Source organism: Amblyomma americanum, chromosome 1 (assembly GCF_052857255.1).
Source record: "Amblyomma americanum isolate KBUSLIRL-KWMA chromosome 1, ASM5285725v1, whole genome shotgun sequence".
In the NCBI taxonomy this organism is placed as follows: domain Eukaryota; kingdom Metazoa; phylum Arthropoda; class Arachnida; order Ixodida; family Ixodidae; genus Amblyomma; species Amblyomma americanum.
Genome location: NC_135497.1, coordinates 236,179,717 through 236,207,011, shown reverse-complemented (window position 1 = coordinate 236,207,011; position 27,295 = coordinate 236,179,717).

Here is a 27,295-nt window from a genome sequence, read left to right as displayed (position 1 = left end):
AATGTTGTCCGAGGAGCCGCTTGGAATTTCCACCCATATCCAGTGATATAAGAGTGCACATTTCCCAAATATTGTATGTCATCGAACACACCTGTGACCAACCAGTTTCCCAAAGACCGCGGCTTCATCAGGAACGTGTTAGTCAAAGTAGTCCACGTAAGTCGGTTCACTATGTGGTCATTGTGTGCTTTTCAACGCTGCCGCTCACCGAGACCGTAACTGTTATAAGGGAGTAACTACTCATTCGCATCCCCCCAAGCGCAGCCATAGGGCTACAAAGGAAAGCTATACAGCTTTCTCAGAAACATCGCAGTTATTGAGAAATTCGTCCTGGTCCGGGGTTCGACACCGGGACCACCGGTTCACCGGAGCAGTCCCTCTACAAACTGAGCTAACCGGGACGGCAAGCGTCCGGGACGGGACGCTCCCGCCCTACGCCACCTCGGGGGATTCCTGTAAACATTTGACCAGGCCATAACTATCTGTACAAAATCATTCGTAATTAATTATTTACTCTGCCGCTCTACGCACTGATGTTCTGAGCTCATTTTCACTGTTACTAATAGGCCCGTAGGCCTCTTTCAAAGCTAAAAAACGCACATCCTTTGATGACCTCGGAGATTTGTGTCTGTACCCCAATAAAGTCCCCTATAGATAGGTTTGTAGGTCTGTTGGTTAGGTTGGTTTTTCTTTTTTTGAAAGGCAAAATTGTACATGGACCTTAGCTTAACCGCTTGCAGCGCCAACATCTTTATGTTTTGGTCCGCGGCGCGGTTATACCTGCCATGTGCGCAGGGAGGGAACCAAATATTGATAAAAACTGCAATTTTTGTCTACCTGCCAGAATAACGTTGCTCCCATAACACCTTTAGGTCCAGCTAAAAAGATGGAAACGCGCGCACCGACGACGTGTAGCGGGGAAGGCCCATCGGAGCAGTTTTCAGATCTTCGTGGTCTGTGGCAGTGAAGCGACGACGAAGTTGTTGCAGAACAAGTAGGCCACGCGCAGCGCCGAACAATCGCAGCCCCGGAAGCTGACGCGGTATCCCAAGCAGGGGTGGTATAGCGTCTGCACCCATCTGACGCTGCAGCCGTCGTTCGGTGCGGCGCCATGGCGGCGCCGTTCGTCTGGGCTCGCCGGCGTCGCAGAGAGAGGCGTCGCGCCGCCAGACGTGGGAACACAGGGCTGCGAGCATCTGTCCAGGGCCACCGCGGTGCTGGGCGTCTTCATTCCGGCATGCGTGAACGTTCCTGCCAGCATCACAGCCCAAATGGAACGCCAGTGCAACACGGCATTTTGAGGTAGTACGCCTCCAGTGCCGGCACGTCCACTCCGAAAGCCTGGTGCCACTGCTTACGAGATTTTAAGATACAGACAGATACGGACCTTTGAGCAGAAGACGTCTGTATAAGGAAAACCGAGACCGACGACTTCACTGCGGTAGCACGGGAGGTTCCCAACCAACAAGCGATTTCAAGGCGATGGAGACACGTCTCCGCTGTTGTGCCGCTGCCAAGGCGAAAGCTGCGTCCTTTTTGGCGGCGCCGCTGGCGCGACTTCAGATAAGTGCTCCGACGGACGCTTTCTACAAAAGCAAGGATCGAAGCAGATTCTTTTTCCTTTGCGGCGACAGCGTGAGATGGCGGAACTTTGTCTATAGCTGTCACACTAGACAGTTGCTTTGTGGTGTGAGTGTGTATTGCGCGTGCGTGTGTGTGTGTGTATGTGATTGTGGTGCGGACTGTACTGACATTATCAGCATTTAATTCTTTTTTTTTGCCTTGTATGTGACTGGGAGCAGACAGGGATATACAGCATCAACAACAGATGATGACAAGGCAGACATGTGGAAGGAGCAAGATGAAGCGGTGGAGAGGGAAAGGCGGCACACATTTGCAGAAGTGGTGACGGGTATCTGGAGACAGGCATCAAGAAGGGATGTCAAGATGAACCTGCGCCCAGGAACCAAAACATGGGGCGCCATTCATTATGAGTGTCTTCAATCAATGCCTTCTCCTCCCGTCTCCCCGAGATGTGGACTTAAAGGAGCGACACTGAGTGCCTCGGCGTACGAGCTCAAGGAGATGTCTGAACTGAGCAGTGTTTTTTTGCCTGAGGAGCGATGTGGCAACGCTCTCTACCAACAGGTTGAAGTGCGAAATTTTGTGGGGAGAGGAGAGCAGAGAGATTGGAGGAACGTAGGGACATGCAGCAGCAGCAGCAGTGGAAGATAGGAGAGAGCAGATTTTTACAAAGCGTGGTGGTGACTCTTTGGTGGCAGACTTAGCAGCATGGGGTGTCAGGATGAACCTGCGCCCAAAGTAAAAATAAAGCGCCCTTTATAATAAGGGTCTTCACTCATTGCCTCCTTTCTTTTCTGTAAAAACCCGTTGTGGTTTTTCACCTCTTTGTCATGTAACAGTTTTACAATCTTTTGCTTTTTTTTCTTTTTGTCATTTTTTCTTTTGCTCTTAGATTTTCACTTTGTTGTGTTCTTCTGAGAGTGTGTGTGTTTCAGATTCTCTTACAGCAATTGTGGTGTGCATCGTTAAAACAGAAAATAAAAAAATCTTGCCCAATCTCTGTTTTCGTGCAACTTTTCATTGTTCAAGAAGGTTAGTGAAGTCCTAAGCATGAGATCTGCATCACACTGTATAGTTAGACATTAGGAAACCATGTCCCCTCGCTGTTTTTGCCCGTGGAGACAAGGGAACAACTGTCGTTCTCTCACAGGGGCGAATTTAAAGGTCACTCTTAGAGGTGGCGGTCGGGGGGGGGGGGGGGGGGGGTGGCGGTTTCGTCGCAACCATGTATTTCTTGGACTTAGTCTCCCCTTCCGTACATTAAATCCCCCCCTGTTCCCGCAACAGAGTGTGCGGTTATATCAAAATCCATTCAAAGTGGATCCACAGCAGCAGTGCCTGTGGCACCCATCCGCTGCGGCGCGTTTGCAGATTCCGATGTGGTTATGCACCCAAGGATCAGCGCCAACGTTGCCGTGTTTTCTACTGCTGCATTGCAGGTGAGTTTTTTTGTTTTAGATCCACGATGTGCGCCGAGCGCTACGCCAGCCGCATTAGCATTACTATAGCTCCTCTGAACATCGATAGGAATGAGAACTAAGATTCCATCCCGAATAAGCACGCTTTAATGCAAAAATGCGCTCTTTACATGAGAGGCAGCAGGGTTGCCCTTGGTAATTACTGTGTGGCAAAATGTTTACATTACGACCCCGCCCTGGTTTGAAGCTTGATGTTGGCTGTCTGTCCGCTTTTTGGCTACTTCTCCCGTCTATTTTGGTGCATTCCGCTGCCAATTTCTTAATCGCGCAATCCCCAATGGTAGTGGAGAGAAGGGAAGTACCGGGGAATGCGGAGAGCGCATCGAGGCGGACTGGTTGTTTTGCGGCCCCGTGATACGAGGTTTAATCTTTTTGGGCCGTTCCAAGGATCCCGTAGCCCGTCCGACGTAGACATCACGGAACTATCTTGGCTTGTTTATTGTGTACATTGTCGGCTTACAGCCGCTGTAGGATCGTGCACAAACACGGGTGCGTTTGTGTTAGGCCTCCTTGTGTGTTGAGTGGTATGTGGACGCCTTGCGTGAAGGTCGGCGCAGCCTCCTTGGGGCGTGGTGGAATAGTGCGAGCTACTTTCAGGGGCGGGCGCGGATTGGCCCTGCCCCAGGCTGACTGCAAGTGGGCTGGGAAGGCGGTGATGCCGCGTCCTACTACACCACATCGGAATAGCTAGAAATTTTGCAACGAGAACCGTTTTAATGTTTGTCTTATCCTGATGATTTCTTCGAGTTTAAGTGTGATAACGTCATTTTCAATTTTTTCAGGCAGGCCATTATCGGAAGTATACCGGATGATTTCGTTCACAGCTCGCACAGTAGAGTGGTTCAGCGTTGCAGTTCTCGCCAGGATGATCGTGGGAGGCACATTGAGAGATGACTGGGCTCCCGCAGCTCTGCGCCTCGTGGTCCGCGTTTAACTTTTCGTACAACCGATACCTCCACAGACTAAGGAAATATGCTCGATGCGAAGCTAAGGTGAATGTGCTTTGGTGCTGCTTCCGTGTTGTCTCGTTTGATTTCGATTCTGTGCACAGTGGTTACATTTTGCTTCCTTAGTCTATTATTCGAGAACACACCACGAAACGCATTCAGGGATCGGTGAGGGCTTACTACTATGCGGATATCTCCAAACGCTTGTGACTCCTGAAACTTTCTTGTGCTGAAAGTTGAACAGCAAAAAGGTCGCCGTTTGACAACTTCTTTACGCTAAGCCTTTATCCTATGGCGTCGGTTAGAGCCCTTGAGAAACAATGAAAGGTCAGGCATGCAGCGCAGTTTTTTCAGAGTGAAGTTTGCTATAAATAAAGCGAAACTGTAGGGGAGGGAGAGAAACTTTATTTGGTCCATTAAGTGTTTAGCGTTCGGTCTTAGTGTGCATCGCTGCTGACTCTTGACCTTCAAAGCATGGTTGGGCCCCTAGTCGAGGGCTCCACTGAGTCGCGCTGCTTCGCTTGCGGGCTGCACCATTGCCCTTTGGGTGGCGAGCTCGCAGCTGGTGAGCCGGCTCTCCCACTGCTCCGCACTCGGGGTTTTGTGCTGGTGGAACGTGTAGTTTCGCTTACACTCCCAGGTTATATGGCAAAGCGTGGGGGTTGCCCCGCACCACGGGCGTGTGTTCCAATACTGTGAAGGGTACATCTTGATAAGTATATGTAGGTTAAAGAATGTTCCCGTTTGCAGCCTCCGCCAACTAGCTGCTTCTTGTAAGTTTTTCGTGTCCTTTAGGAAAAACTGTGCAGGAGGGCAGTTGTAAAAAGTTATGGGTACGCTTCATTCACCTTAAGAGTGGAATGCGACAGCATTAGGAAGATGGTTGCTGCTACATATATCTGTGCGTGTGTGTCAATTTTTTCACCACTTCCACAATGTTCTCACTGTAACTGTATCTTTATTTGCACGCACATAATTGTGGGCTGAGTTATTCCACCGAGCTCCTGTTCCAACCTGCTTGTCTTGTCCTTTCCCGGTTGCGCGCTCCGCCCTTGCTTTTCAGTTTAGAATTTTCGCTAAGTGGTGATATGACCTGGTGATGTCATTACCTTCGCGACCAATCAGCGACTTTTGGGACTAAGGGAGGATGTGAAATCGCACGAAGTGAAGTGCTACGGTTTGGAGATGACAATTGATTTGAAGCGAATCAATTTATAGCCACCAGCTGCCACGAACGGCAGGGAGCTCGCAACACGGTAGGTTGGGTAGGTTGTGATTAAGTCACAGGACACGTGACTTCTTTATACTAATGAGGGTGAACCATCAGGGCGGTTGTGATGGCACTATAAGGTCACATGACCTCTTGCGACCAATCAGCAACTTTTGTGACGGACGTAGGACGCGAATCGCTTTATGTGAATTCTAATGCTGTAACATTAGAAGCAGCATTCAAATGTATTTCTCGCTGGGCTACGGTACCATCTGCCTAATATTGCGCCCAACAAGGGAACGGAAGAGGAACTTATATTGTCGTATGCAATACAAAGGAGCGGCTTCCAGCCAATGGCGTCGGCCGATTCTCACGTAACTGCTAGAGTCACAATGCAGGTAGGGGATTATCCCTTTTCTCATACGCCCCTCCCTGCATTGTGACACTAGTAGCCTCATGAGAATAGGGAGACGCCATTGGTTGGAAAGAGATAATTTGACATGGAAAAGGCGCTTCATTCTTGAGTTTTATTCGAACATATTAAGTCCTGCCCACGCCAAATGCTTATCCCAGCTATAAGCCTAAAACCAAATATGACGTAACTCAGGGTCAGCCATACGATGTTAGTCGTAGCCGCCTGGATCAAAGGGAAAGCCAAGAAGGGATAAGGAGACTGGGCAGTTGTGAGAAAGAATGGGAAAGTGGAAGGTGGAGGGACGAACTGGGAAAGGCGTATGCCGATATCCTCGAGTCGGGTCAGCCAGGGAGTGCCGTCTATGGGAAGCTGGGGCCAAACTGGCGCCTTAAATGTCCAGACACATGGCGTTGGCTCAACTGCGAGGATCCCCTTTTCCTCGGACACAGCCAAACGCCACCCACGGATGAAAGTGGGTGTGCCGAGCTCACATGTGCTTGGGAACCCGTGAAGTCGCAACTCACGAACATCTTCACCTTACAGGTGCTCTGCGGAGTGCCTAGAGTAAACTCAAAGCACGAGCCCAGCCAAGGCACGCGGTTTCAAACCCGGGCCCAGCCCGCCCCCGCTCTTACCACTCCACTTGGGCTGGGTAGCTCGACCAAGTGCCGAGGAGGCGCCAATGCTTTCGCATTGTCCCTGTGTGGGTCGCCGCAGTGATCTGTTACGTTATTTTTTTTTGGAGTATAAGTTTGAGGACTTGGCCTTCCTAAACCATTATGATTTCCTTCAGTTGAATTTCTCGTACCGTAGAGATGTGTTTTTGAGAGGTGAAGGCAGACAAACAGAGACTATCTCGGAACATTCGGCTGCCCGTCGAGCAAACAAACGAAGGCCCTTTTCCAGCGGTCCTTATGCGGCCTCAAATGTCGAGTCGGGATCTCCAACACAGAACCGAAACATGCGGATCACCTTCTGGGAAAACGGACGGCATGTGCTCGCTGACAGCCTAAACCGCCCACGGCAGCGGTGCTGCGTAGTGTAGTAGGCGAACGCACTTGCGACTGAGCCGTGCCTCGCTTAACTACCCTCCACTAAGAACGCCGATGTATTTCAGCCCGCTGGTGAATACTGGGCTTTTTCCTCTTAACTTTTTTGTTTGTAACGTTCACCGCGGCCAGGAGCGCGTCATATCTGCTTCTTGAAGTATTAACAGTTATTCAGCAGGAATGAATACTTTATCCTGCTACTCACCTTGAAACCGAAACAAGTGAAAAACGCATGCGACAGATAGATGATCAAACGACCGGGTCCCCAGCTTTAAGGGGTATACAGACACAAAAGTTCGAATGCAAACAAATATGATTTTCTTTTCATGGATGCAAGGAGATGCATTCTAGCAAGTTTCCAGTCGCAGGCGTTGAGTGGAACCATGTCCAGCATTGTCGGGAAAATTTCTTGAAAATTGAACAATTTTAAGACACTATTTTGGAAATATTGAAGACAATGTTTCATACCAATGACATATAGCAAAATATTTATATTAAAGTGTTTCCATCGATCACGTTCGAACAGTGAAGACTGCGATAGAAAACCAATTGGGAACGGTTTTCACGGCAGCAAAAGCGTTAATAGAAAAAGATGCAGGACTGCCGTCAGGTGATCAGGGCATATATTGATTGTTGTAGTGAAATCTTACATTATAGGATAAGAATGGCTCGTAAGCGGTTTGTTGCTGAAAAAAACTTTTATTCAGAATATCTGGGTAGGTAACTTAATTTGAATCTGAACGTTGTCCGAGGAACTGCTTGGCATGTTTACCCACATCCAGTGACGTCAAAGTGCACTTTACCCAATTATTAGGACTTCATCAAACCTATCTGTGAACAACCAGCGTATGCCAGCGACCACGGCTTCACCATGAAGGTGTTATCCAAGGACTGTCGGTTGACTACGACGCCATTGTGCAGTTCGCAACGCTGGCGCTGATCGAGACAGTAACTACCTGCACGAAGTCATTCGTAATTAATTATTCACTCTGCTACTCTGCGCACTGATGTTCTTAGCTCATTTTCACGCTTACTAATAGGTCGCACGCTTCTTTCATAGCTAAAAAACGGACATCCCTTGAAGAGGGTCGTAGCCTTGTTGGCCAGGCAGGTTTTTCGTTGTTTGAAAGAAAAATGTGTTCATGGAACATAGCTTAAACACGTGCAGCGTCAACTTCTTTATATTTTGGTGCGTGGCGTGGTTATCTGCGTGGCAAGTGCGCAGTGATGAAACCAAATATTGATAAAAACTGGCATTTTTCTCTACCTGCCAGAATAACATTGCTCCCAAAGCACCTTTAGGTTTTGCTAAAAAGGCAGGAAAGCGCGCATCGACGAAGTAAAGCGGGGAAGGCCCATCGGAGCCGTTTTCATAAATTCGTCATCTGTGGCAGTCAAGCGACGACGAAGAAGTTCCAGTACAAGTAGGCCACGCGCAGCGCCGAACAATCGCAGCCCCGGAAGCTGACGCGGTATTCCAAGCCGGGGTGGTATAGCGTCTGCACCCATCTGACGCTGCAGGCGTCGTTCGGTGCGGCGCCATGGCGGCGCCGTTCGTCTGGGCTCGCCGGCGTCGCAGAGAGAGGCGTCGCGCCACCAGACGTGGAAACACAGGGCTGCGAGCATCTGTCCAGGGCCACCGCGGTGCTGGGCGTCTTCATTCCGGCATGCGTTAACGTTCCTGCCGGCATCACAGCCCAAATGGAACGCCAGTGCAACACGGCGTTTTGAGGTAGTACGCCTCCAGTGCCGGCATGTCCACTCCGAAAGCCTGGTGCCACTGCTTACGAGATTTCAAGATAAAGACAGAAACGGTCCTTCGTGCAGAGGACGTCTGTAGAGGGAAAACCGAGACAGACGACTTCACTGCGGTAGCACGGGAGGTACCCAACCAACAAGCGATTTCAAGGCGACGGAGATACGTCTCCGCTGTTGTTCCGCTGCCACGGCGAAAGCTGCGTCCTCTTTGGCGGCGCCGCTGGCGCGACTTCATATAAGTGCTCCGGCGGACGCTTTCCAGAAAAGCAAGGATCGAAGCAGATTCTTTTTCCTTTGCGGCGACAGCGTGAGATGGCGGAACTTTGTCTATAGCTGTCACACTAGACAGTTGCTTTGTGGTGTGAGTGTGTATTGCGTGTGTGTGTGTGTGTGTGTGTGTACGTGATTGGGATGCGGACTGTACTGACATTATCAGCATTTAATTCTTTTTTTTCCTTGTTTGTGACTGGGAGCAGACAGGGATATACAGCATCAACAACAGATGATGACAAGGCAGTCATGTGGAAGGAGCAAGATGAAGCGGTGGAGAGGGAAAGGCGGCACACATTTCCAGAAATGGTGACGGGTATCTGGAGACAGGCATCAACAAGAGGTGTCAGGATGAACCTGCTCCCAGGAACCAAAACATGGGGCACCATTCATTATGAGTGTCCTCAATCAATGCCTTCTCTTCCCGTGTCCCCCAGATGCGGACTTAAAGGAGCGACACTGAGTGCCTCGGCGTACGAGCTCAAGGAGATGTCTGAACTGAGCAGTGTTCTTTTGCCTGAGGAGCAATGTGGTAAGGCTCTCCACCAACAGGTTGAAGTGCGAAATTTTGTGGAGAGAGGAGAGCAGAGAGAGTGGAGAAACGTAGGGACATGCAGCAGCAGCAGTAGTAGAAGATAGGAGAGAGCAGATTTTTAAAAAGCGTGGTGGTGACTCTGTGGCGGCAGACATAGCAGCACGGGGTGTCAGGATGAACCTGCGCCCAAAATAAAAATGAAGCGCCCTTAATGATGAGCGTCTTCACTCATTACCTCCTTTCTTTTCTGTAAAACCCAGTCGTGGGTTTTCACCTCTTTGTCATGTGACAGTTTTACAATCTTTTGCTTTTTCTTCTTTTTGTCATTTTTTCTTTTGCTCTTAGATTTTCACTTTGTTGTGTTCTTCTGAGAGTGTGTGTGTTTCAGATTCTCTTACAGCAATTGTGGTGTGTATCGTTAAAACAGAAAATAAAAAAAATCTTGCCCAATCTCTGTTTTCGTGGAACTTTTTTCATTGCTCAAGAAGGTTAGTGAAGTCCCAAGCATGAAATCTGCATCACACTGTATAGTTAGACATTAGGAAACCGTGGTCCCCTCGCTGTTTTTGCACGTGGAAACCAGGGAACAGCTGTCGTTCTTTCACAGGGGCGAATTTAAAGGTCACTCTTGGAGGGGGCGGTCGGGGAGGGGGAGGGGTGGCGGTTTCGTCGCAACCATGTATTTCTTGGACTTAGTCTTCCCTTCCGTACATTAAATTCCCCCCTGTTCCCGCAACAGAGTGTGCGGTTATATCAGAATCCATTCAAAGTGGATCCACAGCAGCAGTGCCTGTGGCACCCATCTGCTGCGGCGCGTTTGCAGATTCCGATGTGGTTATGCACCGAAGGACCAGCGCCACCGTTGCCGTGTTTTCTACTGCTACATCGCAGGTGAGTTTTTTTTTTTAGATCCATGATGTGCGCCGAGCGCTACGCCAGCCGCATTAGCATTACTGTAGCTCCTCTGAACATCGATAGGAATGAGAACAAGGACTCCATCCTGAATAAGCACGCTTTAATGCAAAAATGCGCTCTTTACATGAGAGGCAGCAGGGTTGCCCTTGGTAATTACTGTGTGGCAAAATGTTTACATTACGACCCCGCCCTGGTTTGAAGCTTGATGTTGGCTGTCTGTCCGCTTTTTGGCTACTTCTCCCGTCTATTTTGGTGCATTCCGCTGCCAATTTCTTAATCGCGCAATCCCCAAAGGTAGTGGAGAGAAGGGAAGTACCGGGAAATGCGGAGAGCGCATCGAGGCGGACTGGTTGTTTTGCGGCCCCGTGATCCGAGGTTTAATCTTTTTGGGCCGTTCCAAGGATCCCGTAGCCCGTCCGACGTAGACATCACGGAACTATCTTGGCTTGTTTATTGTGTACATTGTCGGCTTACAGCCGCTGTAGGATCGTGCACAAACACGGGTGCGTTTGTGTTAGGCCTCCTTGTGTGTTGAGTGGTATGTGGACGCCTTGCGTGAAGGTCGGCGCAGCCTCCTTGGGGCGTGGTGGAATAGTGCGAGCTACTTTCAGGGGCGGGCGCGGATTGGCCCTGCCCCAGGTTGACTGCAAGTGGGCTGGGAAGGCGGTGATGCCGCGTCCTACTACACCACATCGGAATAGCTAGAAATGTTGCAACGAGAACCGTTTTAATGTTTGTCTTATCCTGATGTTTTCTTCGAGTTTAAGTGTGATAACGTCATTTTCAATTTTTTCAGGCAGGCCATTATCGGAAGTATGCCGGATGATTTCGTTCACAGCTCGCACAGTAGAGTGGTTCAGCGTTGCAGTTCTCGCCAGGATGATCGTGGGAGGCACATTGAGAGATGACTGGGCTCCCGCAGCTCTGCGCCTCGTGGTCCGCGTTTAACTTTTCGTACAACCGATACCTCCACAGACTAAGGAAATATGCTCGATGCGAAGCTAAGGTGAATGTGCTTTGGTGCTGCTTCCGTGTTGTCTCGTTTGATTTCGATTCTGTGCACAGTGGTTACATTTTGCTTCCTTAGTCTATTATTCGAGAACACACCACGAAACGCATTCAGGGATCGGTGAGGGCTTACTACTATGCGGATATCTCCAAACGCTTGTGACTCCTGAAACTTTCTTGTGCTGAAAGTTGAACAGCAAAAAGGTCGCCGTTTGACAACTTCTTTACGCTAAGCCTTTATCCTATGGCGTCGGTTAGAGCCCTTGAGAAACAATGAAAGGTCAGGCATGCGGCGCAGTTTTTTCAGAGTGAAGTTTGCTATAAATAAAGCGAAACTGTAGGGGAGGGAGAGAAACTTTATTTGGTCCATTAAGTGTTTAGCGTTCGGTCTTAGTGTGCATCGCTGCAGACTCTTGACCTTCAAAGCAGGGTTGGGCCCCTAGTCGAGGGCTCCACTGAGTCGCGCTGCTTCGCTTGCGGGCTGCACCATTACCCTTTGGGTGGCGAGCTCGCAGCTGGTGAGGCGTCTCTCCCACTGCTCCGCACTCGGGGTTTTGTGCTGGTGGAAAGTGTAGTTTCGCTTACACTCCCAGGTTATATGGCAAAGCGTGGGGGTTGCCCCGCACCACGGGCGTGTGTTCCAATACTGTGAAGGGTACATCTTGATAAGTATATGTAGGTTAAAGAATGTTCCCGTTTGCAGCCTCCGCCAACTAGCTGCTTCTTGTAAGTTTTTCGTGTCCTTTAGGAAAAACTGTGCAGGAGGGCAGTTGGAAAAAGTTATGGGTATGCTTCATTCACCTTAAGAGTGGAATGCGACAGCATTAGGAAGATGGTTGCTGCTACATATATCTGTGCGTGTGTGTCAATTTTTTCACCACTTCCACAATGTTCTCACTGTAACTGTATCTTTATTTGCACGCACATAATTGTGGGCTGAGTTATTCCACCGAGCTCCTGTTCCAACCTGCTTGTCTTGTCCTTTCCCGGTTGCGCGCTCCGCCCTTGCTTTTCAGTTTTGAATTTTCGCTAAGTGGTGATATGACCTGGTGATGTCATTACCTTCGCGACCAATCAGCGACTTTTGGGACTAAGGGAGGATGTGAAATCGCACGAAGTGAAGTGCTACGGTTTGGAGATGACAATTGATTTGAAGCGAATCAATTTATAGCCACCAGCTGCCACGAACGGCAGGGAGCTCGCAACACGGTAGGTTGGGTAGGTTGTGATTAAGTCACAGGACACGTGACTTCTTTATACTAATGAGGGTGAACCATCAGGGCGGTTGTGATGGCACTATAAGGTCACATGACCTCTTGCGACCAATCAGCAACTTTTGTGACGGACGTAGGACGCGAATCGCTTTATGTGAATTCTAATGCTGTAACATTAGAAGCAGCATTCAAATGTATTTCTCGCTGGGCTACGGTACCATCTGCCTAATATGGCGCCAACAAGGGAACGGAAGAGGAACTTATATTGTCGTATGCAATACAAAGGAGCGGCTTCCAGCCAATGGCGTCGGCCGATTCTCACGTAACTGCTAGAGTGACAATGCAGGTAGGGGAATATCCCTTTTCTCATACGCCCCTCCCTGCATTGTGACACTAGTTGCCTCATGAGAATAGGGAGACGCCATTGGTTGGAAAGAGATAATTTGTCAGGGGAAAGGCGCTTCATTCTTGAGTTTTATTCGAACATATTAAGTCCTGCCCACGCCAAATGCTTATTCCAGCTATAAGCCTAAAACCAAATATGACGTAACTCAGGGTCAGCCATACGATGTTAGTCGAAGCCGCCAGGATCAAAGGGAAAGCCAAGAAGGGAATAGGAGACTGGGTAGTTGTGAGAAGGAATGGGAAAGTGGAAGGTGGAGGGACGAACTGGGAAAGGCGTATGCCGATATTCTCGAGTCGGGTCAGCCAGGGAGTGCCGTCTATGGGAAGCTGGGGCCAAACTGGCGCCTTAAATGTCCAGACACATGGCGTTGGCTCAACTGCGAGGATCCCCTTTTCCTCGGACACAGCCAAACGCCACCCACGGATGAAAGTGGGTGTGCCGAGCTCACATGTGCTTGGGAACCCGTGAAGTCGCAACTCACGAACATCTTCACGTTACAGGTGCTCTGCGGAGTGCCTAGAGTAAACTCAAAGCAAGAGCCCAGCCAAGGCACGCGGCTTAAAACCCGGGCCCAGCCCGCCCCCGCTGTTACCACTCCACTTGTGCTGGGTAGCTCGACCAAGTGCCGAGGAGGCGCCAATGCTTTCGCATTGTCCCTGTGTGGGTCGCCGCAGTGATCTGTTACGTTATTTTTTTTTTTGGAGTATAAGTTTGAGGACTTGGCCTTCCTAAACCATTATGATTTCCTTGAGTTGAATTTCTCGTACCGTAGAGATGTGTTTTTGAGGGGTGAAGGCAGACAAACAGAGACTATCTCGGAACATTCGGCTGCCCGTCGAGCAAACAAACGAAGGCCCTTTTCCAGCGGTCCTTATGCGGCCTCAAATGTCGAGTCGGGATCTCCAACACAGAACCGAAACATGCGGATCACCTTCTGGGAAAACGGACGGCATGTGCTCGCTGACAGCCTAAACCGCCCACGCCAGCGGTGCTGCGTAGTGTAGTAGGCGAACGCACTTGCGACTGAGCCGTGCCTCGCTTAACTACCCTCCACTAAGAACGCCGATGTAGTTCAGCCCGCTGGTGGATACTGGACTTTTTCTTCTTAACTTTTTTCTTTGTAACGTTCACCGCGGCCAGGAGCGCGTCATAGCTGCTTCTTGAAGTATTAACAGTTATTCAGCAGGAATGAATACTTTATCCTGCTACTCACCTTGAAACCGAAACAAGTGAAAACCGCATGCGACAGATAGATGATCAAACGACCGGGTCCCCAGCTTTAAGGGGTATACAGACACAAAAGTTCGAATGCAAACAAATATGATTTTCTTTTCATGGATGCAAGGAGATGCATTCTAGCAAGTTTCCAGTCGCAGGCGTTGAGTGGAACCATGTCCAGCATTGTCGGGAAAATTTCTTGAAAATTGAACAATTGTAAGACATTATTTTGAAAATATTGAAGACAATGTTTCATACCAATGACATATAGCAAAATATTTATATTAAAGTGTTTCCATCGATCACGTTCGAACAGTGAAGACTGCGATAGAAAACCAATTGAGAACGGTTTTCACGGCAGCAAAAGCGTTAATAGAAAAAGATGCAGGACTGCCGTCAGGTGATCAGGGCATATATTGATTGTTGTAGTGAAATCTTACATTATAGGATAAGAATGGCTCGTAAGCGGTTTGCTGCTGAAAAATACTTTTATTCAGAATATCTGGGTAGGTAACTTAATTTGAATCTGAACGTTGTCCGAGGAACTACTTGGCATGTTTACCCACATCCAGTGACGTCAAAGTGCACTTTACCCAATGATTAGGACTTCATCAAACCTATCTGTGAACAACCAGCGTATGCCAGCGACCACGGCTTCACCATGAATGTGTTAGCTAAGGACTGTCGGTTGACTACGACGCCATTGTGCAGTTCGCAACGCTGGCGCTGATGGAGACAGTAACTACCCGCACGAAGTCATTCGTAATTAATTATTCACTCTGCTACTCTGCGCACTGATGTTCTTAGCTAAATTTCACGCTTACTAATAGGCCGCACGCTTCTTTCATAGCTAAAACACGGACATCCCTTGAAGAGGTTTGTAGCCTTGTTGGCCAGGCAGGTTTTTCGTTGTTTGAAAGAAAAATGTGTTCATGGAACATAGCTTAAACACGTGCAGCGTCAACTTCTTTATATTTTGGTGCGTGGCGTGGTTATCTGCGTGGCAAGTGCGCAGTGATGAAACCAAATATTGATAAAAACTGGTATTTTTCTCTCCCTGCCAGAATAACATTGCTCCCAAAGCACCTTTAGGTTTTGCTAAAAAGGCAGGAAAGCGCGACTCGACGAAGTAAAGCGGGGAAGGCCCATTGGAGCCGTTTTCATAAATTCGTCATCTGTGGCAGTGAAGCGACGACGAAGAAGTTCCAGTACAAGTAGGCCACGCGCAGCGCCGAACAATCGCAGCCCCGGAAGCTGACGCGGTATTCCAAGCCGGGGTGGTATAGCGTCTGCACCCATCTGACGCTGCAGCCGTCGTTCGGTGCGGCGCCATGGCGGCGCCGTTCGTCTGGGCTCGCCGGCGTCGCAGAGAGAGGCGTCGCGCCTCCAGACGTGGAAACACAGGGCTGCGAGCATCTGTCCAGGGCCACCGCGGTGCTGGGCGTCTTCATTCCGGCATGCGTGAACGTTCCTGCCGGCATCACAGCCCAAATGGAACGCCAGTGCAACACGGCGTTTTGAGGTAGTACGCCTCCAGTGCCGGCACGTCCACTCCGAAAGCCTGGTGCCACTGCTTACGAGATTTCAAGATACAGACAGATACGGTCCTTCGTGCAGAAGACGTCTGTAGAGGGAAAACCGAGACCGACGACTTCACTGCGGTAGCACGGGAGGTTCCCAACCAACAAGCGATTTCAAGGCGACGGAGACACGTCTCCGCTGTTGTGGCGCTGCCACGGCGAAAGCTGCGTCCTCTTTGGCGGCGCCGCTGGCGCGACTTCATATAAGTGCTCCGGCGGACGCTTTCCAGAAAAGCAAGGATCGAAGCAGATTCTTTTTCCTTTGCGGCGACAGCGTGAGATGGCGGAACTTTGTCTATAGCTGTCACACTAGACAGTTGCTTTGTGGTGTGAGTGTGTATTGCGTGTGTGTGTGTGTACGTGATTGTGGTGCGGACTGTACTGACATTATCAGCATTTAATTCTTTTTTTTCCTTGTGTGTGACTGGGAGCAGACAGGGATATACAGCATCAACAACAGATGATGACAAGGCAGACATGTGGAAGGAGCAAGATGAAGCGGTGGAGAGGGAAAGGCGGAACACATTTCCAGAAACGGTGACGGGTATCTGGAGACAGGCATCATCAAGGGGTGTCAGGGTGAACCTGCGCCCAGGAACCAAAACATGGGGCACCATTCATTATGAGTCTCTTCAATCAATGCCTTCTCTTCCCGTGTCCCCCAGATGCGGACATAAAGGAGCGACACTGAGTGCCTCGGCGTACGAGCTCAAGGAGATGTCTGAACTGAGCAGTGTTTTTTTGCCTGAGGAGCAATGTGGTAAGGCTCTCCACCAACAGGTTGAAGTGCGAAATTTTGTGGAGAGAGGAGAGCAGAGAGAGTGGAGAAACGTAGGGACATGCAGCAGCAGCAGTAGTAGAAGATAGGAGAGAGCAGATTTTTACAAAGCGTGGTGGTGAATCTGTGGCGGCAGACATAGCAGCACGGGGTGTCAGGATGAACCTGCGCCCAAAATAAAAATGAAGCGCCCTTAATAATGAGGGTCTTCACTCATTACCTCCTTTCTTTTCTGTAAAACCCAGTCGTTGTTTTTCACCTCTTTGTCATGTGACAGTTTTACAATCTTTTGCTTTTTCTTCTTTTTGTCATTTTTTCTTTTGCTCTTAGATTTTCACTTTGTTGTGTTCTTCTGAGAGTGTGTGTGTTTCAGATTCTCTTACAGCAATTGTGGTGTGTATCGTTAAAACAGAAAATAAAAAAAATCTTGCCCAATCTCTGTTTTCGTGGAACTTTTTTCATTGCTCAAGAAGGTTAGTGAAGTCCCAAGCATGAAATCTGCATCACACTGTATAGTTAGACATTAGGAAACCGTGGTCCCCTCGCTGTTTTTGCCCGTGGAAACCAGGGAACAGCTGTCGTTCTTTCACAGGGGCGAATTTAAAGGTCACTCTTGGAGGGGGCGGTCGGGGAGGGGGAGGGGTGGCGGTTTCGTCGCAACCATGTATTTCTTGGACTTAGTCTTCCCTTCCGTACATTAAATTCCCCCCTGTTCCCGCAACAGAGTGTGCGGTTATATCAGAATCCATTCAAAGTGGATCCACAGCAGCAGTGCCTGTGGCACCCATCTGCTGCGGCGCGTTTGCAGATTCCGATGTGGTTATGCACCGAAGGATCAGCGCCACTGTTGCCGTGTTTTCTACTGCTACATCGCAGGTGAGTTTTTTTTTTTAGATCCATGATGTGCGCCGAGCGCTACGCCAGCCGCATTAGCATTACTGTAGCTCCTCTGAACATCGATAGGAATGAGAACAAGGACTCCATCGTGAATAAGCACGCTTTAATGCAAAAATGCGCTCTTTACATGAGAGGCAGCAGGGTTGCCCTTGGTAATTACTGTGTGGCAAAATGTTTACATTACGACTCCGCCCTGGTTTGAAGCTTGATGTTGGCTGTCTGTCCGCTTTTTGGCTACTTCTCCCGTCTATTTTGGTGCATTCCGCTGCCAATTTTTTAATCGCGCAATCCCCAATGGTAGTGGAGAGAAGGGAAGTACCGGGAAATGCGGAGAGCGCATCAAGGCGGACTGGTTGCTTTGCGGCCCCGTGATCCGAGGTTGATCTTTTTGGGCCGTTCCAAGGATCCCGTAGCCCGTCCGACGTAGACATCACGGAACTATCTTGGCTTGTTTATTGTGTACATTGTCGGCTTACAGCCGCTGTAGGATCGTGCACAAACACGGGTGCGTTTGTGTCAGGCCTCCTTGTGTGTTGAGTGGTATGTGGACGCCTTGCGTGAAGGTCGGCGCAGCCTCCTTGGGGCGTGGTGGAATAGTGCGAGCTACTTTCAGGGGCGGGCGCGGATTGGCCCTGGCCCAGGCTGACTGCAAGTGGGCTGGGAAGGCGGTTATGCCGCGTCCTACTACACCACATCGGAATAGCTAGAAATTCTGCAACGAGAACCGTTCTAATGTTTGTCTTATCCTGATGTTTTCTTCGAGTTTAAGTGTGATAACGTCATTTTCAATTTTTTCAGGCAGGCCATTATCGGAAGTATACCGGATGATTTCGTTCACAGCTCGCACAGTAGAGTGGTTCAGCGTTGCAGTTCTCGCCAGGATGATCGTGGGAGGCACATTGAGAGATGACTGGGCTCCCGCAGCTCTGCGCCTCGTGGTCCGCGTTTAACTTTTCGTACAACCTATACCTCCACAGACTAAGGAAATATGCTCGATGCGAAGCTAAGGTGAATGTGCTTTGGTGCTGCTTCCGTGTTGTCTCGTTTGATTTCGATTCTGTGCACAGTGGTTACATTTTGCTTCCTTAGTATATTATTCGAGAACACAACTCGAAACGCATTCAGGGATCGGTGAGGGCTTACTACTATGCGGATATCTCCAAACGCTTGTGACTCCTGAAACATTCTTGTGCTGAAAGTTGAACAGCAAAAAGGTCGCCGTTTGACAACTTCTTTACGCTAAACCTTTATCCAATGGCATCGGTTAGAGCCCTTGAGAAACAATGAAAGGTCAGGCATGCAGCGCAGTTTTTTCAGAGTGAAGTTTGCTATAAATAAAGCGAAACTGTAGGGAAGAGAGAGAACCTTTATTTGGTCCATTAAGTGTTTAGCGTTCGGTCTTTGTCTGCAGACTCTTGACCTTCAAAGCAGGGTTGGGCCCCTAGTCGAGGACTCCACTGAGTCGTGCTGCTTCGCTTGCGGGCTGCACCATTGCCCTTTGGGTGGCGAGCTCGCAGCTGGTGAGCCGGCTCTCCCACTGCTCCGCACTCGGGGTTTTGTGCTGGTGGAACGTGTAGTTTCGCTTACACTCCCAGGCTATATGGCAAAGCGTGGGGGTTGCCCCGCACCACGGGCGTGTGTTCCAATACTGTGAAGGGTACATCTTGATAAGTATATGTAGGTTAAAGAATGTTCCCGTTTGCAGCCTCCGCCAACTAGCTGCTTCTTGTAAATTTTTCGTGTCCTTTAGGAAAAACTGTGCAGGAGGGCAGTTGGAAAAAGTTATGGGTACGCTTCAGTCACCTTAAGAGTGGAATGCGACAGCATTAGGAAGATGGTTGCTGCTACATATATCTGTGCGTGTGTGTCAATTTTTTCACCACTTCCACAATGTTCTCACTGTAACTGTATCTTTATTTGCACGCACATAATTGTGGGCTGAGTTATTCCACCGAGCTCCTGTTCCAACCTGCTTGTCTTGTCCTTTCCCGGTTGCGCGCTCCGCCCTTGCTTTTCAGTTTTGAATTTTCGGTAAGTGGTGATATGACCTGGTGATGTCATCACCTTCGCGACCAATCAGCGACTTTTGGGACTAAGGGAGGATGTGAAATCGCACGAAGTGAAGTGCTAAGGTTTGGAGATGACAATTGATTTGAAGCGAATCAATTTATAGCCACCAGTTGGCACGAACGCAGGGAGCTCGCAACACGGTAGGTTGGGTAGGTGTTGATTAAGTCACAGGGTCACGTGACTTCCTTATACTAATGAGGGTGAACCATCAGGGCGGTTATGATGACACTATAAGGTCACATGACCTCTTGCGACCAATCAGCAACTTTTGTGATGGACGTAGGACGCGAATCGCTTGATGTGAATTCTAATGCTGTAACATTAGAAGCAGCATTCAAAAGTATTTCTCGCTGGGCTACGGTACCATCTGCCTAATATGGCGCCCAACAAGGGAACGGAGAAGGAACTTATATTGTCGTATGCAATAGAAAGGAGCGGCTTCCAGCCAATGGCGTCGGCCGATTCTCACGTAACTGCTAGAGTCACAATGCAGGTAGGGGATTATCCCTTTTCTCATACGCCCCTCCCTGCATTGTGACACTAGTTGCCTCATGAGAATAGGGAGACGCCATTGGTTGGAAAGAGATAATTTGTCAGGGAAAAGGCGCTTCATTCTTGAGTTTTTTTCGAACATATTAAGTCCTGCCCACGCCAAATGCTTATTCCAGCTATAAGCCTAAAACCAAATATGACGTAACTCAGGGTCAACCATACGATGTTAGTCGAAGCCGCGAGGATCAAAGGGAAAGCCAAGAAGGGAATAGGAGACTGGGCAGTTGTGAGAAAGAATGGGAAATTGGAAGGTGGAGGGACGAACGGGGAAAGGCGTATGCCGATATCCTCCAGTCGGGTCAGCCAGGGAGTGCCGTCTATGGGAAGCTGGGGCCAAACTGGCGCCTTAAATGTCCAGACACATGGCGTTGGCTCTACTGCGAGGATCCCCTTTTCCTCGGACACAGCCAAACGCCACCCACGGATGAAAGTGGGTGTGCCGAGCTCACATGTGCTTGGGAACCCGTGAAGTCGCAACTCACGAACATCTTCACGTTACAGGTGCTCTGCGGAGTGCCTAGAGTAAACTCAAAGCACGAGCCCAGCCAAGGCACGCGGCTTCAAACCCGGGCCCAGCCCGCCCCCGCTATTACCACTCCACTTGGGCTGGGTAGCTCGACCAAGTGCCGAGGAGGCGCCAATGCTTTCTTATTGTCCCTGTGTGGGTCGCCGCAGTGATCTGTTACGTTATTTTTTTTTGGAGTATAAGTTTGAGGACTTGGCCTTCCTAAACCATTATGATTTCCTTCAGTTGAATTTCTCGTACCGTAGAGATGTGTTTTTGAGAGGTGAAGGCAGACAAACAGAGACTATCTCGGAACATTCGGCTGCCCGTCGAGCAAACAAACGAAGGCCCTTTTCCAGCGGTCCTTATGCGGCCTCAAATGTCGAGTCGGGATCTCCAACACAGAACCGAAAGATGCGCATCACCTTCTGGGAAAACGGACGGCATGTGCTCGCTGACAGGCTAAACCGCCCACGCCAGCGGTGCTGCGTAGTGTAGTAGGCGAACGCACTTGCGACTGAGCCGTGCCTCGCTTAACTACCCTCCACTAAGAACGCCGATGTAGTTCAGCCCGCTGGTGGATACTGGGCCTTTTCTTCTTAACTTTTTTGTTTGTAACCTTCACCGCGGCCAGGAGCGCGTCATAGCTGCTTCTTGAAGTATTAACAGTTATTCAGCAGGAATGGATACTTTATCCTGCTACTCACCTTGAAACCGAAACAAGTGAAAACCGCATGCGACAGATAGATGATCAAACGACCGGGTCCCCAGCTTTAAGGGGTATACAGACACAAAAGTTCGAATGGAAACAAATATGATTTTCTTTTCATGGATGCAAGGAGATGCATTCTAGCAAGTTTCCAGTTGCAGGCGTTGAGTGGAACCATGTCCAGCATTGTCGGGAAAATGTCTTGAAAATTGAACAATTGTAAGACACTATTTTGGAAATATTGAAGACAATGTTTCATACCAATGACATATAGCAAAATATTTATATTAAAGTGTTTCCATCGATCACGTTCGAACAGTGAAGACTGCGATAGAAAACCAATTGGGAACGGTTTTCACGGCAGCAAAAGCGTTAATAGAAAAAGATGCAGGACTGCCGTCAGGTGATCAGGGCATATATTGATTGTTGTAGTGAAATCTTACATTATAGGATAAGAATGGCTCATAAGCGGTTTGCTGCTGAAAAATACTTTTATTCAGAATATCAGGGTAGGTAACTTAATTTGAATCTGAACGTTGTCCGAGGAACTACTTGGCATGTTTACCCACATCCAGTGTCGTCAAAGTGCACTTTACCCAATTATTAGGACTTCATCAAACCTATCTGTGAACACCCAGCGTATGCCAGCGACCACGGCTTCACCATGAAGGTGTTATCCAAGGACTGTCGGTTGACTACGACGCCATTGTGCAGTTCGCAACGCTGGCGCTGATCGAGACAGTAACTATCTGCACGAAGTCATTCGTAATTAATTATTCACTCTGCTACTCTGCGCACTGATGTTCTTAGCTCAATTTCACGCTTACTAATAGGCCGCACGCTTCTTTCATAGCTAAAACACGGACATCCCTTGAAGAGGTTTGTAGCCTTGTTGGCCAGGCAGGTTTTTCGTTGTTTGAAAGAAAAATGTGTTCATGGAACATAGCTTAAACACGTGCAGCGTCAACTTCTTTATAGTTTGGTGCGTGGCGTGGTTATCTGCGTGGCAAGTGCGCAGTGATGAAACCAAATATTGATAAAAACTGGTATTTTTCTCTACCTGCCAGAATAACATTGCTCCCAAAGCACCTTTAGGTTTTGCTGAAAAGGCAGGAAAGCGCGCATCGACGAAGTAAAGCTGGGAAGGCCCATCGGAGCCGTTTTCATATCTTCGTCATCTGTGGCAGTGAAGCGACGACGAAGAAGTTCCAGTACAAGTAGGCCACGCGCAGCGCCGAACAATCGCAGGCCCGGAAGCTGACGCGGTATTCCAAGCCGGGGTGGTATAGCGTCTGCACCCATCTGACGCTGCAGCCGTCGTTCGGTGCGGCGCCATGGCGGCGCCGTTCGTCTGGGCTCGCCGGCGTCGCAGAGAGAGGCGTCGCGCCACCAGACGTGGAAACACAGGGCTGCGAGCATCTGTCCAGGGCCACCGCGGTGCTGGGCGTCTTCATTCCGGCATGCGTGAACGTTCCTGCCGGCATCACAGCCCAAATGGAACGCCAGTGCAACACGGCGTTTTGGGGTAGTACGCCTCCAGTGCCGGCACGTCCACTCCGAAAGCCTGGTGCCACTGCTTACGAGATTTCAAGATAAAGACAGAAACGGTCCTTCGCGCAGAAGACGTCTGTAGAGGGAAAACCGAGACCGACGACTTCACTGCGGTAGCACGGGAGGTACCCAACCAACAAACGATTTCAAGGCGACGGAGACACGTCTCCGCTGTTGTGCCGCTGCCACGGCGAAAGCTGCGTCCTCTTTGGCGGCGCCGCTGGCGCGACTTCATATAAGTGCTCCGGCGGACGCTTTCCAGAAAAGCAAGGATCGAAGCAGATTCTTTTTCCTTTGCGGCGACAGCGTGAGATGGCGGAACTTTGTCTATAGCTGTCACACTAGACAGTTGCTTTGTGGTGTGAGTGTGTATTGCGTGTGTGTGTGTGTGTACGTGATTGTGATGCGGACTGTACTGACATTATCAGCATTTAATTCTTTTTTTTCCTTGTAAGTGACTGGGAGCAGACAGGGACATACAGCATCAACAACAGATGATGACAAGGCAGACATGTGGAAGGAGCAAGATGAAGCGGTGTAGAGGGAAAGGCGGCACACATTTCCAGAAGTGGTGACAGGTATCTGGAGACAGGCATCAACAAGGGGTGTCAGGATGAACCTGCGCCCAGGAACCAAAACATGGGGCACCATTCATTATGAGTGTCTTCAATCAATGCCTTCTCTTCCCGTCTCCCCCAGATGCGGACTTAAAGGAGCGACACTGAGTGCCTCGGCGTACGAGCTCAAGGAGATGTCTGAACTGAGCAGTGTTTTTTTGCCTGAGGAGCAATGTGGTAAGGCTCTCTACCAACAGGTTGAAGTGCGATATTTTGTGGAGAGAGGAGAGCAGAGAGATTGGAGAAACGTAGGGACATGCAGCAGCAGCAGTAGTAGAAGATAGGAGAGAGCAGATTTTTACAACGCGTGGTGGTGACTCTGTGGCGGCAGACATAGCAGCACGGGGTGTCAGGATGAACCTGCGCCCAAAATAAAAATGAAGTGCCCTTAATAATGAGGGTCTTCACTCATTACCTCCTTTCTTTTCTGTAAAACCCAGTCGTGGTTTTTCACCTCTTTGTCATGTAACAGTTTTACAATCTTTTGCTTTTTTTTGTCATTTTTTCCCTTTTTCTCTTAGATTTTCACTTCATTGTGTTCTTTTGAGAGTGTGTGTGTTTCAGATTCTCTTACAGCAATTGTGGTGTGTATCGTTAAAACAAAATAAAAAAATCTTGCCCAATCTCTGTTTTTGTGGAACTTTTTTCATTGCTCAAGAAGGTTAGTGAAGTCCCAAGCATGAGATCTGCATCACACTGTATAGTTAGACATTAGGAAACCGTGGTCCCCTCGCTGTTTTTGCCCGTGGAAACCAGGGAACAGCTGTCGTTCTTTCACAGGGGCGAATTTAAAGGTCACTCTTGGAGGGGGCGGTCGGGGAGGGGGAGGGGTGGCGGTTTCGTCGCAACCATGTATTTCTTGGACTTAGTCTCCCCTTCCGTACATTAAATCCCCCCCTGTTCCCGCAACAGAGTGTGCGGTTATATCAGAATCCATTCAAAGTGGATCCACAGCAGCAGTGCCTGTGGCACCCATCTGCTGCGGCGCGTTTGCAGATTCCGATGTGGTTATGCACCGAAGGATCAGCGGCACTGTTGCCGTGTTTTCTACTGCTACATCGCAGGTGAGTTTTTTTTTTTTTAGATCCATGATGTGCGCCGAGCGCTACGCCAGCCGCATTAGCATTACTGTAGCTCCTCTGAACATCGATAGGAATGAGAACAAGGACTCCATCCTGAATAAGCACGCTTTAATGCAAAAATGCGCTCTTTACATGAGAGGCAGCAGGGTTGCCCTTGGTAATTACTGTGTGGAAAAATGTTTACATTACGACCCCGCCCTGGTTTGAAGCTTGATGTTGGCTGTCTGTCCGCTTTTTGGCTACTTCTCCCATCTATTTTGGTGCATTCCGCTGCCAATTTCTTAATCGCGCAATCCCCAAAGGTAGTGGAGAGAAGGGAAGTACCGGAAAATGCGGAGAGCGCATCGAGGCGGACTGGTTGTTTTGCGGCCCCGTGATCCGAGGTTTAATCTTTTTGGGCCGTTCCAAGGATCCCGTAGCCCGTCCGACGTAGACATCACGGAACTATCTTGGCTTGTTTATTGTGTACATTGTCGGCTTACAGCCGCTGCAGGATCGTGCACAAACACGGGTGCGTTTGTGTTAGGCCTCCTTGTGTGTTGAGTGGTATGTGGACGCCTTGCGTGAAGGTCGGCGCAGCCTCCTTGGGGCGTGGTGGAATAGTGCGAGCTACTTTCAGGGGCGGGCGCGGATTGGCCCTGCCCCAGGCTGACTGCAAGTGGGCTGGGAAGGCGGTGATGCCGCGTCCTACTACACCACATCGGAATAGCTAGAAATTCTGCAACGAGAACCGTTTTAATGTTTGTCTTATCCTGATGTTTTCTTCGAGTTTAAGTGTGATAACGTCATTTTCAATTTTTTCAGGCAGGCGATTATCGGAAGTATACCGGATGATTTCGTTCACAGCTCGCACAGTAGAGCGGTTCAGCGTAGCAGTTCTCGCCAGGATGATCGTGGGAGGCACATTGAGAGATGACTGGGCTCCCGCAGCTCTGCGCCTCGTGGTCCGCGTTTAACTTTTCGTACAACCGATACCTCCACAGACTAAGGAAATATGCTCGATGCGAAGCTAAGGTGAATGTGCTTTGGTGCTGCTTCCGTGTTGTCTCGTTTGATTTCGATTCTGTGCACAGTGGTTACATTTTGCTTCCTTAGTCTATTATTCGAGAACACACCACGAAACGCATTCAGGGATCGGTGAGGGCTTACTACTATGCGGATATCTCCAAACGCTTGTGACTCCTGAAACTTTCTTGTGCTGAAAGTTGAACAGCAAAAAGGTCGCCGTTTGACAACTTCTTTACGCTAAGCCTTTACCCTATGGCGTCGGTTAGAGCCCTTGAGAAACAATGAAAGGTCAGGCATGCGGCGCCGTTTTTTCAGAGTGAAGTTTGCTATAAATAAAGCGAAACTGTAGGGAAGAGAGAGAAACTTTATTTGGTCCATTAAGTGTTTAGCGTTCGGTCTTAGTCTGCATCGCTGCAGACTCTTGACCTTCAAAGCATTGTTGGGCCCCTAGTCGAGGACTCCACTGAGTCGCGCTGCTTAGCTTGCGGGCTGCACCGTTGCCCTTTGGGTGGCGAGCTCGCAGCTGGTGAGCCGGCTCTCCCACTGCTCCGCACTCGGGGATTTGTGCTGGTGGAACGTGTAGTTTCGCTTACACTCCCAGGTTATATGGCAAAGCGTGGGGGTTGCCCCGCACCACGGGCGTGTGTTCCAATACTGTGAAGGGTACATCTTCATAAGTATATGTAGGTTAAAGAATGTTCCCGTTTGCAGCCTCCGCCAACTAGCTGCTTCTTGAAAGTTTTTCGTGTCCTTTAGGAAAAACTGTGCAGGAGGGCAGTTGGAAAAAAGTTATGGGTACGCTTCATTCACCTTAAGAGTGGAATGCGACAGCATTGGGAAGATGGTTGCTGCTACATATATCTGTGCGTGTGTGTCAATTTTTTCACCACTTCCACAATGTTCTCACTGTAACTGTATCTTTATTTGCACGCACATAATTGTGGGCTGAGTTATTCCACCGAGCTCCTGTTCCAACCTGCTTGTCTTGTCCTTTCCCGGTTGCGCGCTCCGCCCTTGCTTTTCAGTTTTGAATTTTCGCTAAGTGGTGATATGACCTGGTGATGTCATCACCTTCGCGACCAATCAGCGACTTTTGGGACTAAGGGAGGATGTGAAATCGCACGAAGTGAAGTGCTAAGGTTTGGAGATGACAATTGATTTGAAGCGAATCAATTTATAGCCACCAGCTGGCACGAACGCAGGGAGCTCGCCACACGGTAGGTTGGGTAGGTTGTGATTAAGTCACAGGGTCACGTGACTTCCTTATACTAATGAGGGTGAACCATCAGGGCGGTTGTGATGACACTATAAGGTCACATGACCTCTTGCGACCAATGAGCAACTTTTGTGACGGACGTAGGACGCGAATCGCTTGATGTGAATTCTAATGCTGTAACATTAGAAGCAGCATTCAAAAGTATTTCTCGCTGGGCTACGGTACCATCTGCCTAATATGGCGCCCAACAAGGGAACGGAGAAGGAACTTATATTGTCGTATGCAATACAAAGGAGCGGCTTCCAGCCAATGGCGTCGGCCGATTCTCACGTAACTGCTAGAGTCACAATGCAGGTAGGGGATTATCCCTTTTCTCATACGCCCCTCCCTGCATTGTGACACTAGTTGCCTCATGAGAATAGGGAGACGTCATTGGTTGGAAAGAGATAATTTGTCAGGGAAAAGGCGCTTCATTCTTGAGTTTTATTCGAACATATTAAGTCCTGCCCACGCCAAATGGTTATTCCAGCTATAAGCCTAAAACCAAATATGACGTAACTCAGGGTCAACCATACGATGTTAGTCGAAGCCGCCAGGATAAAAGGGAAAGCCAAGAAGGGAATAGGAGACTGGGCAGTTGTGAGAAAGAATGGGAAAGTGGAAGGTGGAGGGACGAACTGGGAAAGGCGTATGCCGATATGCTCCAGTCGGGTCAGCCAGGGA